This window comes from Meleagris gallopavo, chromosome 1 (genome assembly GCF_905368555.1).
Source record: "Meleagris gallopavo chromosome 1, MGAL_WU_HG_1.1, whole genome shotgun sequence".
Taxonomy (NCBI): Eukaryota; Metazoa; Chordata; class Aves; order Galliformes; family Phasianidae; genus Meleagris; species Meleagris gallopavo.
The window spans coordinates 44,111,920-44,126,570 of NC_139404.1; the positions used below are offsets into that span (position 1 = coordinate 44,111,920).

A 14,651-nucleotide genomic window follows, 5' to 3' on the forward strand; every position below is an offset into this window, starting at 1 on the left:
TATTGTTAAAGTTTTACAAAGCAGCCCAGCAGCAAGGTGAAAGATGAAGAGATATTGAATAATAGATAAGAATATTTTTAGTCAGCTCAGATGTATTCACATCTCCGAGTGCAAGCTGGAAAAGGCCCACAGACAGCTCTGGGATGGGGCTCCCATGGGCAGGCAGGGCAGTGCCCTGCAGCCTGCGCCCATCCCACCTCCCTGCCCAGAGCAGGGCACTGGGGCTCTAGACATCCCCTCCTGCAACAGAGATATTTTGCTTCTTACTCATCCACTGCTTTTTAAGCCCAGTGGTGCTGCCCTTCAGCTTGCAGCAGACAAAGCTACAAACTTGCTCCCAAGGCTACTCCTTCCCGTCAGGTTTCCTGCCATCCTGCTCAGCACAGGGGCAACACAGAATTCCTATTGCTCTGGAAAGACCCTTCCCCGAATGCAAAAGAAAGAAGCAACTAAAGTGTCTGATTCCAGCACTGTTCTGCCTCTTATCCTGTGTCCTTTAGCCACACGAGGGTCATTGCTCCAGTGGTGAGGCATTGGCACAGCTGCCCAGAGAAGCTGTGGGTGCCCCATTCCTGGAGACATTCAAGGCCGGGTTGGACGGGGCCCTGGGCAGCCTGAGCTGGTGGGTGGTAGCCCTGCCCACAGCAAGGGGTTGGAACTGGATGACCTCTGGAGTCCCTTCCAACCTAAGTCATCCTATGATTGCTTTGTTATTGAAGCCTGAAGAGACCAAGATTTTTAAAAGATCTTTCCACTGCATGAGCCAGCCCAATCCCTGTTGCCTCTCCCTTTTAATGAAGATCAGAGAGTACTTGACATCTTTGATCTCACTACAGATCCTGAGAGCCTCTCAAGAGGTGGAGGTATAATAACATAATTCACTGAAAAGATAGGGAGATACTGACTGAAACTGTACTTTCTGAAATAAGTGCCAGTGAAAAATGAAAACTCATTTGGATAAGCTTCATTTCTAAAAGGAACCGATTCATTTGTCCCTGGGAACATGCACACAAGAACTGCTGTACTAAATCAGATATGGTATTTATTCCACATTCAGAGTATTCGCACACAGTCCATCCTACTGGGACACTGAGCACAGAGCAGAAATGCCCTCACCTTATCTCATGTATAACTGAGGGACAGTACATAACAGTGGGGCAGACAGCTGTAAACAGGGAAAACTTATCTCAGTAGTATGTAAGAAATGCAGTCCATTACAACAATGTGAAAAGATTCAAACATTGGTCTTCTGGGACAGAGGCAACCATCAACCTGCAGTGCAACGTAGTTCAGTGCTGCTCACATTATCCAAGTGTTCTGACAGGACATTTTTGCTGAACTCTTTATTCCCTATATCTGGACTGCTGAGCTAACAGGTTCAAAACCAGGTCTGAACTGTTACTTGGGTATTGGAGAAAAAGAGCAAGTATCAACTGGTGCTTGAGATTGCAGCAGAGATGCAACCCAGCATTTTGTCCATCCTGTCCAGCAAGTCCTTTCAGCACACACATTGCTGTGATCCTTTGAATAGACTCATCAATGGCATTAGCTTAGTAACAGTGAAGTGTGCTTTGAGCTCCTTTTTGGACTGGGAAATATCTTCAAAGCATTTTATAAAACATGGTAGAGCCTCAAAAAGCAGAAAACAAAAGTTCCCCATTTCTCTCTCTTCCAGCTGGATGCATTGGAAATAGGATGCTTTGGCATAAAATCTAGATATACTGAAGCAATTGCCAGAGGCCACCCAAAGTTACAGCCAAGTCCTTTTTGGGGAGTATGGACAGGTACAGACAGGGCACCTGTCCTAACCCAAACAAGCCCAAGTGCCCAGTAACAGAAAGCATGGTGCACAATGACAATGGGCAGGGCAGAAAGCTACACCATCTTGCTGCGAGGGCCTGGCCAGGTGCTGTGCCACTGCAGCATGAAGGGCCCAAAAAGCTACTGCAAATAGCCCAGAGGGAAAATATTGCTTAATAAATCTGTGGGTCATATTCTCCCATAGGATCTCACTTCAGATCTTGTAGCTCATTGGAAGTGTAGGGATCATGTCCATGCAGACCCACTACTTTTGCAGCTGTTTTGGCCCACCAACTCCATCTTCTGCTTCCCAGCTCCCTCCAGGTGAAGTTCCAGAATGGATGAAATACTGAACTACCTGCAGACTGTATTATTTGGAAATCATCTTCACCTCCTGTAGTTGCACCATTTGGCATTTTAAGCCACATTTTCCTTTCTGGGGAATCATGTATATCCTTCAACTCTCTTCTCCTATGTGTCATCCCACTTCTAATCCTTTCTTCCTTCAGATGCAATTTGGTATTCTCTCAAGTGTGCAAAATTTCCAGTGAAGCAGTCCCTGCTTTCTCCCACTCCCACATCATCTCCCAGCCCAGATCATCTGTTGTACTGTGCCATCATAAATATTTGTACAGCCACATGGTGAACCAGATCAGAGAACTGATCCAGCTGAAAAACAGCTCATAGGGGAAAAAAAAAAAAAAAAAAAAAGCAATTTTTCCAATATAGTATGCCACAAGGTCACACAAATTCTTGTGTTGCAACTGTTAGAAATTTTCTGTAAGAACAAGAATGGCTGACTGCAAGGAGGAAGAGGGAACAGTCTCCTGTTTTAAGCTTTGCTGGCCTTAATCTGTTTCCACATTTTGGCATTTGCTTTCATCAGCATTTGTCCCCTCCCCCACAAAAGCCTGGAGAAACCCCTTCTCAGAGGAGTGAATATGCACAGAGCTACTGAAGGTTCCCAGCCCTTCCCAAACGTCTGGGGAAAGTTCTATGCACAATGATACCTAATTCTTGCCTGAATTTGAGGCCAAGACCATGATCTCCAAGACAGTGCTCTAACATCTGAGTAAGAGCTTCCTCCTATCAGCAACAAGCTCAGGGATCCTTTGGAATCGAATGCTAGCACTTCAGAGGCAAACAGCATATTTCTCCCTATCTCACTCTCCAGATTTGAGGACTGATGTGGCATAATGCCTCCTGGTTACCTGTTCCACAGCCCTACATTGTAAATTGGAGGAAAAAATCTGGATTGCATTTTGCCAAACAGACTTTTGAACAGCTCACCATTCCATTAAACAGATTCTAATAAGCTAAGCCAAAACCCAAAGCCAGAAAACCCTGGCATGAATTCTCTCAAGTTCACTTCTTTTTATCTCAACTTCTTTTTTCAAAATAAAGCAAAATAAACCATAGATATTTCTCAGGATAGGTTTGATAATCTTTTGGGAAACACTTGAAAATTATAGCAAAATACAACAATACTGCTGAATAAAGCTGTACAGAATACAAAGAAGTCCTTCCCCCGTTTCCTCCAACTCAAACAAGAGCCAAAAATACTGTTTTGTCCCCATTGGTTTGTGGTGTGAGACAGCAAGGATACGAGACCAGCGGATCCCATGAGTGGGAGGACCAGCTACAATGAGAAACTTTTTCTTCTTTTATTGCTCCCAGCAACTGTACAATTAACTTAAATTGTGGCTATCCTTTCAGCAGTGAGTTAATGTATTCAGGCTAAGGATAGTGTCTAAGTGAACATTACAGTTTCCTGAAGAGGCTGCAAATCAGCAGTCTGCCCTGAGATCATATCCTATATTACCCTTCAGTAAACTAGAAACACGAAGATAGTATGTTATCATTTGCTACGAGACTTCCTTCACGCAGTGCTTGTACCATGGCAAGCCTTGGGACAGAGCCCTAGCACATACACTGATGGACATATTTAGCTTGAGGCAGTTTATCCAGTAAACATCAGGGGAAATTGTGCACAAAGACAACAGGAAGGGACTGATCCTGGTCTATTCCAGAAGCTCTGCTAATTTTGGAGAAAGCAAACGGGATTTGGCTATATAACAAACAGGCAAGTGTTTAAAGATGTTAAACTGGTTTGAACTCTAGGAACTAAAGAGGATGTCAAACCTATTTCTGAGCAGAGTCTGCATAAGGAAGGCTTGTTCTCAACATACCCTTGAGGAAGAGCTGCCTTTGAATTTTTCCTCCAATTCAACAAGAAAGTTGGTGTGCTTAGAAATATGTCTAAGCTTTTTAGCTGTATCTTACAAAATATATGACTTGTCCCTTCAGTGAGTCTTCCCTCATCTGATGCACAACAAAGCTTCCTCTTATCTCTGTCTCCATTCCAACAGCATTTACCTGGACCCACAAAGTCCACCTTTCTTGCCATTCTTTTTGCCCTGCCACACCATCCACTTAGGCCTCTCTGGACAGATTCTCTAGACCTCCCCCACTTACACTGTCACAGAGAGAGAGCTGGGAGATGCAGCAGGGATGGAAATGAACAGCAGAAGGAGGAGAGTGGTGTATTGAGGTTGAGAATTGCTTGCCATAGCTGTGCCCGGAGTAGGATGCCAGCAGGTCAGAAAGCAGATTTTTCAGCTGTTAGAAAGCCTCCTGCACACAAAGGGCAATATTTTTCACTGCAGTACTTAATAACACGGCACTCTGTCCACAGCTGCTGTGCAGAAAATGAAGGAACATTTTGTAGCATTTTTTATGTTGTTGTGTCATAGTGCTCTCAAACTCCAGTGAGAGTGGTTAAAAGGGACAGGAATGGGTTAGGACCTTTTTAAAGATGTGGAAAAGAAAGGCAAAGGAAGGAAAATCCTCAAGGATGAGACTCAATGAGCCAACAAGAAATACAGAGGATTGTCTACTTGCAGACCTGGACAGGCTGGCAGCACAGCCCAAGTCCATCATGTTCCTGCAATCACAGGCCTCAGAAAGCCCCTTGAAGAAGAGAACAATAAAGATTGCCAGCAAAGCTCTGCAGAACAGTGAATCTTCCCATATTCAAATTTGGCTAAGGGATGCAAGTGAAGATGCTCATTCCTTAGGTGGAATAAAAGGTGAAAGATCCCCTGCTTTCTGCCCTGCCCAAACCACATTGACATTTGAGCTGCTGGTGAATCAACATGAATCAGCCTTCTTATATCACAGAATGCAACCATGATGTAAACCAAGGTGATGCAGCAGCTGACTCAGAGGCACATTACATGCCCAGGATGAAGCACAGAGCCAGGGATAGCAAGCTGTCAGCCATTCCCAAATAAACTTATAAAGCCCTGGGCAACAGGCCCAAGGGGTTTTGCCTTCTCTGGTTCAAATAAGCAATACATATGCCAACCAGTAAATAGCAAAAGCTCACTGACTTTCCTTAAAAGAGCAAGTCCTCCTTGAGGATTGATTTCAGTCTCTCCAAGAAGTCACTGATGGTAAGCAAAGGTGCTGTGACTGTCTCCCAGCTCACTGGACTCAAAGGAGAAGGGGCTTATTGTGGCATAGTATCTTCTCTGAGGGCCAGAAAAAGGGGTAGCCAGCGGGAATGATTTTGAAAGGACATGAGCAGAAAGCTAATGGGGGATACATGCAAGATACCTGGCAGGCCTTTTATCTCCTGGTATCTCCTATTCACTAAGCATGTTATTTGTATAAATGATGCTTACAAATATCTGACATTCTTTTTAAGCAATGCAAGAGCTATTCATTGCATTAGGCTGTGCTGAGCCTTGAAAAATAAGCTCTGAGCAAGGGTTGATGTTTGAACCACACCATGGGCATCTGGCAGCAGACCCACTTAAGACAGCAAACAACACAGCAAAATAATAAAGAACATGTTATACCTTCTGTGGCATCAGTTTCCCAGCCCAGTCTTTCACACAGCAATATGAACAGCTGTGCAGGCAGGGAGAAGGGAGCCAACTGGCAGGAGATCTCAACTGGGATCAGGTCTGCTTCCAGGGAATTCCTGTTCAGACTATGCTCCTGAGCTGCCGATAGGGTCCTGGCCCTCCACAATACTTCTCTGAAACACAGTTCCTCTAAAATATACCTCACATGCTGCAGATAATAATTTGCTGTCGGCTTCTAAGCAATGCAACTTATGTGCCACTCTCTGTCAGAGGGAGTACTTACTGTCAGGCAAGAAATGCAGGCAGAACTGTTGTAAGAAGACTTGGGAGTATCTCTCTCCCAGACCATCTTACTGCGGTGCTTCTTTTTGCCTTTCAGGGACTCACAGGCCATCTGTCTGGGCAGCACCAGCTATGAGCAGTCTCTTGCATATCACCCTGGATGTATGTTCCCCAAGTTATGATATCCTTCATGAGGACCCTGCACGGCCGATGCCCTCCAGCATGGCTCTGCATGTCACTATGCTTCTGTCTTTCTTTCCTTACCACAAGCCCCTGTCTTCAGTATGGATCAAATCCAAGTAGGCCTAAACACGTTCATGTTGGTACCAGGATGAGGCTCTCACTTCCCCATGTTAGACCCTGACACCAGGTAGGCCTGCAGGAAACCAGGGGTGATATTCATCTCACTAAAACTTTAGGTGTCTTTAAAGTAAACAAGCAAAACTGAGCTGGTTGTCAAGATAACATTTGTAGTGCAATGGAGAAGCACTTCTAAAGTACAACTCATCTGAATTAATCTGTATGTCCAACTTAGAATGGGGTGAGTCATGTATTACAGAGTATTTATTCCTCTTCATTGAATCCATCAATGTTCTAGATGTCAAAGAAATAGATGTGTATTGGCTTATGCCATTTCTTACAAATACCCACTTCGATACATAATATCTTGGACATGATTCATTCCAGTTGCCTTTGCATAGTTAGAGTTGCTTCTCACTTAAACCACTGCAAAAGTTTAGAACTAGATCTTCCACATACATTTTTGTGCATACTATTTATTTATTTATCTATTTCTTTTAAAAGGGGAAATAGAGGTATATATTCAACAAAGCTATGCTATCTACTCTACCAGCATACAGTGGCCCTGAGAAAGTGATCCTGAGAAACAGTGGTTTTCAAGGGTAGACCTGTACCACCAAAGGCACTGCCTGCTTTGCCACTTGCCATGCAGGAACAGGCTCAGAAGCACAGGTATCAGAGTTTGACAATAGAACAGCCAGGAGGTTGACTACTGCTTCTGCCCTAGACAACACTTTTCAGCTTTCTCATTGTTTACAATTAAGCTGTAACAAATCAAAACACAACAGTATTCACCCAGCACCACATTTGCAATTCTTATTTAAGATAAAGCAAATAAAAATAAAGAAAAGTCACAATTATACTCCTCTTACTAAGGAAAATTGGGGTGCATGGGATGTGGCTTTTACTATGTTCAGTAAACCAAATGGTCAAAGGGCCTCTGCCTCCACTGAATGGTATTGATCTTAGCTTTGTGTTTGTGCTCTTGAAGAACAGCATGATGGATGCATTTAAAGGATGAAAGTGCAAAATTTACAAAGCCAAAGGAGGTCTGAAACAGGATTCAAGTTTGAATCATAGAACCACAGAATAATACAGGTTGGAAGGGTTTCTCTGCAGGTCGCCGAGTCCAATTCCCTGCTCAAAGCAGGTCCATTGCCAACAATCTATCCAGGTCACTTGATCTCAATCTAAGATCTCAATCTCACTCGCCCTTGGTCTGAAAGCACTTTCCGTGACTGAGGTTTTGGCAGCCATTATATTTTTGTCAGCTGAAGCCATTCCTACTTCACATCCAATCCTGCTTCTTGCACTGCCTTCCCAGCATAAACATTTGTGTAGTCTCCTAAGGAAGTGATTCAGCTGAAATATAATCTGAACCTCCAATACAATAATCTTTTTTTTAGCTGGAACTGTTCCCCAGTCCAATTTATTCAGCATTTCTGCTCACAACTAGCATGGTGGGGGGAGAGCCAGACAAGGACGACCAGCCAAGTAGAGGAAAAGAAAGGAGGAGGAAGGAGGGAGGAAAAATGCCTGTTGAAGCCAGAGCATCAGATTAATGAATTCTGCGCCAAGCCCAACCCTCACAGAAGTAAGATTCAGCTCCCAGTCAAGCCTTTTCACGACTAGTTTCCTCTTTTGTACAAGGAGAAGGTGGCTGACTTAGCAGACTCTGCAGATAAAGATGAAAGGCACAGTATGTATTGCTTACTGTTTGTTTTCACAGCAACTGAACTCAAGGAGGAAAACTCTATCAAAAGCACGGGAGCCAGGTGAATCTGCACATCCGTCTGAAAGGAGAAGCAGCATAAAGTTGGCCTGCACAGAAGCATAAAAGAAACAGAATTTTCCAACTGAAATAGCCAGACTGGCTGAGCTACAGAACCTAGGGTGTCTCCACCCAGCATCTTGTGGAAAGACACTTGCTTCAGAACTTGATCAAGCCTGAACAAGGATAGAATGAACTCACCTACTTTGGATCCAGCTTTCTGACTTTTATAGTATTTCCATATTTGTCAAAAAGACTCAAAATTTTACTCAGAATAACTGAGAAGGACAGCAACCTCAGATCAAAATATTCTGAGAGAAATCCACTGCAGTACTAGGTTGCAACTGATGCGCTGAACATTTATGCAACTGATCTTCATTAGCACTACTGCCAATGTGCAAAAACAGACCTGATTCATCTCATCCAGCAGTAGGCATCTGGTGGAGACATCTGAGCTGGGAGCCCATCAGACTACTTTTTCTGAGTAGTCCATGAAGAGTGATAAGCACACTCTGTACACTCTGAAGATAACTCATCCTGACACCTAATGTAGCATTTCTGTATGAACCTAACAGAGGTCAAGACTGCTCTGAAAGCACTGCTCAGACTCTCGTGCTCATCACAGACCAGTGAGAGGCCCAAATGTACTTCTCTGTCACTTTGGAGGCTAATCTCGGTCTCTCCGTTTTGCTGGCTGAAGTTCAAACCACAAATTGAAGGCCAAATATAGACTGAACTAAAACTTGAGGTACCAGAGACTGCTTATTAAAATCAACCCAATACTGAAGCTTGAGCTTATACACAGAACTGCGAGACTGACACTGAACAACATACTTAAGGATAATACTCCTTAGGCAGGTATAATATTCCCAAACAGATTCAACTGAAGATGAAGTCCCCAATTAGACCTTACTCTTATTGTTATCCTAACTTATACATTAAATATATCCCTAGAAAAACCTCCAGTCCTACTAAGCATGGAAGAAGGAATAAGCTCCTGGCTCCTAACTGTCAAAATTCCTAATATGTTTCAGCAATTCTACAAAGGTTGCACAGAAAAGATGCCATAACAGCAAGGAAGAGTTTTAACTATAAACCTGTAGTAGCAAACTGTTAGCCTCAACCTACAGCTATATCACTGATTTAAGGCTCAAATTAAGGGTGATGAGGAGAGCCACAGCCCATAGATCAAAGATATCTAAGTACATAAAAGACACATCTCAGGTGTGTACAGACTCACATAAACCAAACCAGACTTACAGACCTACATAAACCAAACTCTATAATATTGCTCATAGTTAGTATAAAACATAGCTGCATTTCCTTTTTCAATAGAATACAGTATTAAAAATTAATATGTTCCTTTTCCTAAAGTATTGAGAGTAACAATTTTCTGGGATCGATTCTATGAACAAGATCCATGTAATTAAGAAAAGGAAAAATGTCCTAATTCTACTTCACTGCTAAATCTCATCCCACAAATTACTGCCTTATTCAGCAAGCCAAGCTCACCAGGCTAATTATAAATTCCTTTCCTCCAGTTAGGTAATGGAAATAATAACAAATGACTTAAGTAACTAATCGCAGCTAAATAGCACAGCTTGTATTGTGGATACCAAGTATTCCATACTGCAAACATAGTTACAGAATACACACAAGGAGGGCACAGTCTGTTTGCATGCACTCTGCAAGTGGAAGAGACTACATTCATTGAGCAAAGCACAGCCAACAAAAAATTATGTCGAATTTGAGGCTAATATTAAATGCAATATATATGCCATAATTCAGAAGCTGTCAGCTCTACTGTGACACTTTATTTTCAGGGTGTTATATGAGCTGTTTTCTGTCTTCGTACCATGCTAATAGAAGATTTTACAATTAGATTATTAGAGACCTCTCAGTAAGTTCTGCAAGCAGAACACTTCTACCTGGCTTACTCCTTATTTTTTGTGAACAGCAGACTGAAAGTTAATAATCTCTCTCTTATCAAAGAAGTTGTGAAGTCTGGGTTTTGGTTGACTAACCCATCAGATTTGATACTGTTATTCAGTTTGCTTGCAAATAGTGCCTTTTTCCTAATCCATTTTGCTCTTATAACAAGTTTCATGGACAGTCTGCCTTTTTGAATAAGGAAGTACCAGGCAGCCATCTTCAGCAAGACAAAGATTTGAGTCTGTGCAGCAGAACACAGCAAAGAGATTACTTCGTTACTGACTCCCTCAATAATCTTAACACTGTCAAAGATAAGGCTGCCACTACTTGAGCCACAGAGGTTTTCTAGGCGTGAAGCACACTACCATGTATCTTGACTGGTTATAGATTCCTGATCACTGTTGGCTCTGTCCATAAGAGGGCAGCAATAGGCGTCTGCCAAACACATCCACCATCTGCCTGTGTCTTGGGAGAAGACCTGGGTAAGCGTGCTTCAGTCAGCATGCTGACTTCTGCAGAAAACAGTAGGGAAGGGCTGTTGGCATCACCTCTGCCCACTGTCCACCTGCCAGCCGGAATGACTAAGGCTTCACTTACAGCAGGATCCCTTGGGAACCTCTGTCAGCACATATATGAAGCAGAACTCATGCTCACTGTTCTCTGAGGATAGGCGTCCTAATTGCTCTGCAACCAGGCCCCGTTGGGCTGACAAATTATGCTATTCATGGCTGGCTATAGTTGTTTAAAGCCATGAACCAGGTTTATTAAATAGATAAATGTGACACATTGAAGAATAATGTATACTTTACCTTTCATAGCAGTTTTCCAGCAGCATTTATCCCCATCCGTGGTAGTGAAATACATTATATGAAGAAGGCAATCAGATCATAAAATCTCTAAGTATGCCTATCCAGTGTGATTAAAAGAGGATGAGAATTGCAACTGTTCATATCTGCTATATAAATTTTTCCAAATGCTCAGAAAGAATGGCGATTGCATTTTGTTTCCTCATTCTAAAAAGAAAAATAAGCATATCGCTTGTCAAGCTTCAAGAGTAGATCAATCTGCCTTTCATTCTCAGGAGAATTCCAAAACATCAATATTCAAAGGGCAAAGACTATACCTAGCAATATGTGCTGCACAGCTCCCGGTACACTAGAAGAGCAATGAATAAATGATCATAAAAATAAAGTCTTGCATGTAGATAACAATTTGCCTTGATGTTTAAATTTAGTAAGCACTATTTCTCACTGTATATCATCTCTGATTCTCCTACGATAAGGCCAAACCTTGAAGTAATGCTTTGGTGATTATAAAGTAGCTGTGCAAGGAATTACATTTGGAAATTAGGTAAGCCTGTTTTGCGAGAATGAAAGAAATAAAAATATTCTTGGGAAATGAAACCAATAGAAATTAAGTGTCTCCATGATATTTCATACAAGACTTGAGGTAATTTATTAGTTTAAAAATTTACACATGAAGGATAATTAGCATTACCCAATTTTAGCCACTTCCCATTAAAGCAAGCCATTAAAGCAAGCCTCCTATCCAGAAATATCTGGATATCCAGAAGATCCAGAAATGGAAGAGGCCCCTTTGCCAGCTTATAAGATCCTCTTACCTCAGGTGTTCTCAGTTGCCTGGTGCAGGGCTTTTTGGATATCACCTTTTACTAGAAGTCACCTAAACCAGACAGCTTCACTACCATCCTTTTAACTCTTCTTGTTCATTCCTTTTCGGTTCGTACTGTTTTCCCTGATTATCCATAGAAATGTGTACTAAAAGAACATTTATTTTGACTTGTTTTTTATCAATTCTGTGCCATATTTATTCTGCTAATAATTTCTCAAAGAAGCAATATTTAGCAGAACAGATTTCATACAGCAGGTAGCCAGTAGAAACTTCTGTGTAATGTCGTTAAAAAGACTCTGCAACTAAGACTGTTATGCCTAAAACAAGGGTTTTCACCACCAGCTTTCCATTTAGCTACCACTATTGTAAGGAAAATTATTTTCTTTTTCAGGTTTTCAGAAAGCATTATACATTATTCATTACTGCATATAAATGTGATTGACTTGGTTCTCCAATTTAGATTCCCCCTTTTTAAAAAATAAAAATATTTTTTTTAAAAAGCTATTTTCTAGGTCCTTCTTTCTGCTCTCTCTTGAAGAGCAACCTGTTTTTCAACCAGATAACAAAAGTGGTCCAATATTAGGACAGTTTCTTCTTAATTCTGTATTTTCTATACTGTGTTCAGATAAGTACTTAAGCTTGAATACTTACACTGGCACTCAACTGAAACTGAAGTAGAAAACTTTCCAGTATGCTTCCCAAATGTTGTTTTAAGCTGGAAGTATGACTACAATGTTTTTCTTGGCATAGCTTGTTGCCTTTGAAATACACTGACCACTATTCTCGATATGTTCGTGTTTTCCTTGCATTTTATTTTAATGAGATGTGTCTCTTGGGAACACATGGTGAGTCCCTTTTCAAAGAGTGGCCCTGTCATCAAGCTGCAGCATCTCTCCAAATATGCCAAATACGCAACATATATTTTTGTGAGGTGTTTATTTATGTGAGGTCTAAAGATTTCCAAAGACAAAAGCAAGTACCACAGACTTTGACAAACAGATATAACATTCAGTGAAATTTCTTTTGTTCCAGGGGAGCCAAGTAAGCAGGCTTTGGTTCTATTCAAATAATGTAAAACCCTGCTTGGAACTGCCTCACTGAATTCAATATTTAATCTCTTCATTATGAGCTGTATCAGAAATACTCCAAGAGCCAACATTCTGTTCTAACAGAATTCTGCAAAAAGCAATTTTACCATTATAGTCAAAGTTGGGTGACAACAGATATAAGAAAATGGGGGAAAGAGAGAAGAACAAAAGAGGAAAATGTAGTTGATAATGACAAGCATAGTGGATCAGAAAACAAGTTATGAAATTCAACTTTAAAATGCTGTCCGCTAACTTATCAATCTCATGGATTTTAAGCCAGCATCAGACTGTTGACCTTCCAGTGGTTGGGCTGCCTGCACAGAAAACTTCTCATCACTTACAAAGGGAGAGCAGTCCATACAATGCATTGGTCAAATACTGCAGTAAGAACTACTCCAGGGCTCTCTAAACTTAAATGTGTTCATGGATACTTGCCAAAATGAGTGAAAAGAGCTATCTAGGTTTTTTGGAGCAAATAGTTACATTCATCCTCACAAATCCTTTCAGCTGCTGATACACAATAGTGGCTAAAGATCTTCCAATGTCTCAAAAAATTTAAAAATAAAATCAGTGGCAGGAAATTAAAACCTTGATAGGAAAGCTCCAGCACATTCAGAGGATGTGATGGTAACACCATGCATGCAGCCTTCTGGCAGCAAAGGTCCAAATCTTCTGTTGACACTCCTCCATTAATCCACAGTATTTAAGGTGCTCCTGAATAAAAAAAGAAATTAAAAAAAAATAAGAATCAGGAACTATTATTATGTTACGGTCCACATATACTCTCAAATAATTCAGTTTCTCTTTCCTTCCTTCTTTTCTTGATCCAGATACACAGTACAGATCACTACCATGAAACCTACTCTCAGATTCACTTTGAATCAGACTTCTTGGGCATCCACTCCATATACAAATCTGGTGTGTCTCCTTGAGTATTATTCCCATGTTCCAGACTCTCTTGGAATTCTGAAATATTTACTAGAGAACTGTACTTCTGTATTGTTACACCTCCAAAGTTTATACCTCCCATTTTTTCCCCTCTTCTCCAAATGAACTGAAATAAGTAGTTGATGTTATTAGTCATGAAAACAGACTCCAGAGTTATATGATATGGCAGAAAACCAGAAAAACTGTCCTGCTTCTTGCATATATTATGTTAAATTTGGTACAGAGAAAGCAAACCTTCCAGGTTCTTAGCAACCTAATTCCGTCATTACTTTCACAGATGAAAAGAGATGACTGCTGGTGGTAGGAGGGCAGGGAAGAAGAATCAATTTTGAGTTAAATACACTTGGTAATTCATTGCAGAAATTAAACCTAACTGTTTCATGGACACAGAGACATTTCAAATTGCCTGAACTGCCCTTGACAGCAGGTGGTGTTTTGGATAACCAGCATCAGGGATAAGCTAGCAAAAGGCAAAAGAAACACATTTAGAAAAACTGTACTGGAATTTGATCAAAGTGTTTTCCAGACAGCTTAGCTCTTAAGACACATGCAGATCATTTCAGTTCGAAAACAGTATCCTGTTTGGGAGAAACCCTAAGGACAAAAAGACACAGAAGTGATAGTTGGTCAAAACGACTTGTGCTACTCGAATAATCACTTGTGTAATGCATAGAGGGTGATTCTGCTTTAAAACACAGATTTGAAGAACCAGTGCCAGACTCTAGACTTGAAAAGCTGAAAATGACGAAGGAGAGCAGGAACAAATGTCCCACAGCAGCACTCCTACCCACTGCGGGGTCCTCCTGGGAGCACTGTAACCTGGGTCTTCTGTTCTCCTCACTGATCCTGCAGAACAGAGAATGAGCACTATAGATGTGTACTACACATCTTCATCTGGCTAGGTGCAGGTCTAAGACCTGTGCCTAATCTTCAGTTTTAATTTCAGTGTTGCAACCTTATTCCTAAGGCACTCAGAAGTTTGGGACCCCAGACACCTACATGAACGGTCACCTACAGTGGAGAGGC

The 14,651-nt window shown here is 41.5% G+C and overlaps 1 long non-coding RNA gene across 11 annotated transcripts in view; it reads right to left on the reverse strand.

The window, feature by feature from the left end:
* The window catches only part of LOC104910403 (uncharacterized), a 46,610-nt gene that overhangs the window by 6,300 nt on the left and 25,659 nt on the right, over positions 1-14,651 (reverse strand). For 10 of the 11 annotated variants that reach the window (XR_014883057.1, XR_014883058.1, XR_014883059.1 and 7 more), the window contains one exon: positions 13,266-13,391. This is a non-coding gene — a long non-coding RNA (uncharacterized LOC104910403). Of the gene's footprint in view, positions 1-13,265; positions 13,392-14,412; positions 14,472-14,651 lie in introns of all 11 variants that reach the window. The other variant, XR_014883060.1, reaches the window with a different exon arrangement.